This window comes from Nyctereutes procyonoides, unplaced genomic scaffold, assembly GCF_905146905.1.
Source record: "Nyctereutes procyonoides isolate TBG_1078 unplaced genomic scaffold, NYPRO_anot_genome, whole genome shotgun sequence".
Taxonomy (NCBI): Eukaryota; Metazoa; Chordata; class Mammalia; order Carnivora; family Canidae; genus Nyctereutes; species Nyctereutes procyonoides.
In genome coordinates this window covers 2,027,010-2,032,833 of record NW_026575043.1, presented here as the reverse complement: position 1 = coordinate 2,032,833, position 5,824 = coordinate 2,027,010, and positions in this window count along the sequence as shown.

The following is a 5,824-nucleotide window of genomic DNA, read 5'->3' as shown; positions in this document are numbered from 1 at the left end:
GTTGTGAACCGTTATATCAGAACTCTTCAGGTTGCCAAATTTATGAATGTTTCATTATTTTTAGAAACATGTATTTTTTATAATATAATCTTTCAATAAAGCATAAAATGTGTTTATTAACAGACCCAAATTTATCTTTAGTTTCTCTATAATAAGACAGAAGTAGATAGACATGTTCAGTACTTAACGGTTCATTACTTTCTCTTACTCGGAAGAGATCTAGATTACTAAAAAACCTCGCTTTACTCATCATTTAACTTAGCAAAACTTTGAAATTTTTAGCTTTCCAAAGATTTTGGAAGCTAGTTGGAAGTTACCTACAAAGCTTTTTATTTTATTTTTAAAATTAAAATTTATTTTAAAATTAAATTTATTTTATTTCATTTACTTCTTTTAACAATTATGCATAGACTACCTGATGTAGGAAAGAGTGAGGGCTCGAAGCCGATGGCCAAGAAAGAATTCTTGAGACATCTTTGGTGCAAAAAAAGGTGATTTTACTAAAGCCCAGGGACAGTACCCAAGGGCAGGAAGAGCTGCCCTGAGCTCATGAGAAATGGCCTATTACATGCACTCAAGTTGGAAGGGGGTTAGGGAGAGCACAGTCTAAGGAATTTTCAAACAAGGTTGCCAGGACCTTGAGGGGCTAGCTGTTGTTGAGAAAGGTCAAAACCCGAGTCATGAGATGCTTCAGACTTCTATCGGTGGGCCATATGCTTAGAGGATGCTTGCTAATAGATACCTTGGTGGTTAGAGATAAAGGAAATTTCTAAAGAAGTTTTTATATGTTAATGTAGACTTATAGGGCAGCGCCGGTGGCTCAGCGGTTTAGCGCCCCCTTCAGCCCAGGGCCTGATCCTGGACACCCCAAATTGAGTCCCATGTCAGGCTCCCTGCATGGAGCCTGCTTCTCCCTATGCCTGTGTCTCTACCTCCCTCTCTCTGTGTGTCTCTCATGAATAAATAAATAAAATCTTAAAAATAAATAAATAAATAAATAAATAAATAAATAAATAAATAAATAAATAAATTAGACTTACAGGATCCTGGGGTTGGGCTAAGATTGCCTTCTGCCCTTAGCAAAGTATGAACACCAGGCAGCTGAGTCCCTAGAGGAAGGTCACTCTGCCTGCTTCAAGGACGTGTCAGTGGGCTATAAGTTGTAAGGAAATTTAGATATTTTTCTTCTTCCTTTCTTTCCCACATCACTGTCCACAAAAACTTCATGAGGCATTAGACAGACTCAACATTAGTCTAAGCTTTTTCTTTCAGACAAATTTTGCAACAGAAATACCATGAACTTATTTGACTTTTACTAAACACAAGCAGAATAAAAATTTTATATTTAATGGTGATAACTCTAAAAACATAACTATTTTAATTAAGCCAACAAACTTAATTTAGCTTAATACCAAATATTTTCTCAGATTACATGAGTTTAAATTTATTTCTAACTTTCTGAATGTTGGAATGCCCAATCTCTACAAACATGTACCTTCAAACTAAATAGAGTTCTTGTATGTGTTAACTATACCAATACCATCCAGGGATAGAGCAAATATCTCACATTAAAACATACATGGACACACACACACACACACACACACACCACAAAATACAGACAAGATACAAACAAAATTTTGATATTTGTGGAGAGGATATTGTAGGCCCAATTTAAAAAAAAAATCTATTTATTTGAGGAGGGGGGGGAGAGAGAGAGAGAGAGAGAGAGAGAGAAAGAAAGCAGGGGGAGGGGCAGAGGGACAGAGAAGGAGAGAATCTCAGACTCCACACCAAGCACAGAGCCCAAAGCAGGACTTGAATTCACCACTCTGAGATCATGACTTGAGCTGAAATAAAGAGTCAGATATGTAACCAACTGAGCAATCCAGGTGCTACTAGGCCTAATTTTTAAATAGTTCCATCTATCTATCTATCTATCTATCTATCTATCTATCTATCTATCATCTATCTATCTATCTATCTATCTATCTATTTTTATGAAAAACTTCTCCCTAAAGTTTGCATGTCAAAAAGACTGGCTCTGGGTCTTAGAGAAAATGGAGGTAGAAAATGTATATCAAAAGCAGAGAGAGAGTATATAAGTTTTCTTGAAGGTGGATATTTGGAGCATCTCTGCCTGTTATCATAGGTACTGTATACTCTGGCCATAAGAGTGCTTTTCAGAAGTTTGCATTTAATTTTATTTATTTTCTCTTAAAGATTTTATTTATTTATTTCTGTGAGACACACAGAGAGAGAGAGAGAGGCAGAGGGAGAAGCAGGCTCCATGCAGGGAGCCGGATGTGGGACTCGATCCCGGGGTTGTGGGATCAGGACATGAGCTAAAGGCCGGTGCTCAACCGCAGAGCCACTCAGGCATCCCCTGCATTTTAAAAAGGCCTCTTTCCCTCCACCCTACCCTCTCTTCTTTTTAAATTCAGTCTCAAATTAAATAAATAAATAAATAAATAAATAAATAAATAAATAAATAAATAAAAATAAATTCAGTCTCAGGAAATTGTGGAATGTGTTTATATTTCAAAGACATGGTAAGATTTATAATCTCAAGGGACTGAGAATGCAAAAGAAATTTTTGTCTAGAGTTTCAGGGTAATTCCTATTAAAAACTTACTCCTCTTTTTAAAGTACAGAACAATTTTGTTCCAATATGCTGATTTTTAAAATATATCCACAAACATTTTGAAAGGAATATGCAAGGTTTGGAGATTCGTAAAGACAGGTGGGCTTTAACTTGTTTCTAGAGTTGTAGAGATTCTGTAGAGATTTGTAAAATAAGGAGAGTTATTCCTAATTCCCAAAAGACTGGATTATATCGAAGGATTGGCCCATCTTTTTAAATGAATTTACTTCTTCATATTACAGAGAATGTTAACCGAATTAGGAGCCCAAAATGTATGCCTTTGTAAAGTCTATCTAAAGCATTTAAACAACAGCCTTGTTTTTCTGGATACACAATTTAAACTGGGCTTCTATTAGCCCCTGAATATTAGCCTTTTGTAAATCATTTCTGGGAGGGCCTAAGGGATATTTTGGTTTTATATTTCCTCAGAAGCCAAAGTTGTGAATACAGTCAAGTAATCTTTCAAATCACTCCCAAAATGTGGTAGAATCTTTTCAGAGTAGAAGTAAAGGGGCTTTATAATTGAAAAGCTCTGCTGTGATCCAGGGGAACGGGATTTTGCTGTTGTGTAGTTGTGGGGCTGGGTGGAGACAGGAGGGCAGTCAATCTAGCATACTCCTGCAAAGGGCATTGATTGTATAGGCATGCCTTGAGGCTTGCAGAACTTGATTACAGAGCTAAGGCAGGTAGGACCAAAGCAACCTTTATTGCTAATCTCCTGCTGCTTTTGTGAAACTCATTTTCTGGCTTTCAGCATTTACCTGAGCAACATGTATATTTTGAACCTAGAGATTAAGCCAGAGTGATCTCCGTAAATCTGGTAGGAAAGGGGAATTAAAACAGGCACTTGCAGCCAAACTTTAAGAAGGAGAATTTACATTGCCTGTGGACATTTCTTTTTGTCTTGCGTCTGATTTCTGGTCTTTTATCTTGTCAATGGAGTCCCTAAGGTGAGCCACTATAAGACAATTGAGGGCTCCTTAATATATATATTTTAATACAGTCAATTTAAAGGATCCATTGTAAAAATAAATGAATGATACATTGTGTGGCCACTGATGCGTAGGATCTATTAATAGTGACTTCTCTTGCTTTTTTTTTAAGACTTTATTTATTTCTTCATGAAAGACACAGAGAGAGAAGCAGAGACATAGGCAGGGGGAGAAGCAGGCTCCTCTCAGGGAGCCTGATGTGGGACTCGATCCCAGACCCTGGGATCAGGCCCAGAGCCAAAGGCAGATGCTCAACCGCTGAGCCACCCAGGCGTCCCCTGTTAATAGTCACTTAAACCAATGAGCTTTCTAATGGCTTAACCAAAGACACAATAGGTGTCTAGAGAGGATGCAGACGATGCAGCCCCCCTGATCCAAAAGTGTACTTATGAAATTAGTCTAAGACAGCAAAGACCTTCATTGCGCAGGCAGTAAGGATGGTATAATGAATAAGATGTGCCTGGTCTCTCATGACAATGTGATACATCTCCAGTCTCAGATCCACTAATTCATGGTATCAGGTAGGCGCTTCTGGAAAGAGACTTTCCAGCACTAACGAGGAAGGAATGCTGAGATGACAAAGATGCCTATGAACTGGAACCTCTCATGACACAGCTGAACAGAGAAATTCTGATCCCCAGTGGATTCGATTGCCCACCAAGGTGCACCCTGGTAAGTGCACCCTCCCGATGGTGACAGGGGAGACCAAAAGAGAATTTTCGCGCTGGGCAAAAGCCAAGCTCTTAGGACATAGAACAAGACAAAAGGAAAATAGTAACAGATCAAAGCCTTCGGTCTCCTGGAGCCACACTAATACCTGGGAAGTATGTGCTGTGGAGTTGGGACTCCATGTTCTTTTCCAGTGTACTTACTTCACAAAGTTTACTTGAGTTTGGGGGTGACCTAGTGTCAACATAACCCTTTCCAGACCAACTTATCCTATCATGAGTGTCTTCTTCTTGCGCTAGTCAGCATTCAAATAGCTTTAGAGTGGTCAATCCATACCCTTGGCTCCCAAGAAGTCCCTTAGCAAGAGACCACAAACAGCATAAAAGACACAGACAAAAAAAAAAAAAAAAAAAAAAAAAAGCAAAGACCATCTCTGGGAGGAAAAGGATCAGTTAGTTACCAAAGAGTACTCTGTCAAATTAAGCAGAGTCATTTAGTCCAAGACACTAGTTCCACAAATATTCTCTGTTCCTAATCTAAACGTAGAAAGAGAGAAAAAGAATTCTTACCATTCTTGCCCCATCACTACCCTTGCACTCCACAGAGACTAAAAGAGGCAGACATGATAAATCTTACCTGATGCCAGCAATGTGGCAGATCTCCTAAGTTTCTAAGCTGCAGCAGAGTCTGGGGCAAGAAGTATCCAAGGAGTTAAAGTATCCTGGCATTTGGGACAGCTCTAGGGGAGCAAATAATCCTGTCCCTTCAAAGCTCCCTGAGGCTAGACTCAAATTGGTATGAACAGACTTAAAAAGAGAAAACCAACCATACACTGTACATATGGGGAATTCACAAAGACACGGATATTCCAAAAACAGGGAAAATGAAGCAGATATATATAGTATATGTACAGTATATATAGATATATATTTATATGTATATATATATCTCACAGTAAACTAAGGAAACTAGTATATATATATATATATACACCATACACACATATACTATACAGCACGTGAGATACATATATATATTGGAGCCCTTCTTCGGGGCCGGCGCGGACTTGGCTGCCTCGGGCACATCGACCCGGCTTTCTCCTGAGAGAAGAGAAAATGGAGTCCACTTCGCCGAAGGAGTTTGAGAGGACCCAACGCACTTCCTAGAGCAGATGTTTGATAGATGTTTGACCTACCATAGGTGTGTGTCACTGATATAAAATTTATCTCTGTTAATAATACTTATTCGAGAAAGGTACCCTTTATCCAATTTAGAGTCTCCTCTATCGTTAAGAGAAGAAGAAAAATATCTCAAGTATGCGGGGCCTCAAGTGCCTTCAACTCAAAATAACCCACACTCCAAAGACTCACAACTGCAGGGCAGTGGCCTCTCCTGAACAACTACACTATAAAAAATCTGAATATGTTATACACTAGATTGCCTACCTGGCATTCGAAAATACAAGAGTGTGATTTCTAATATTGAATATTAATCCATAAGTTAATCGGCATTCCTATTA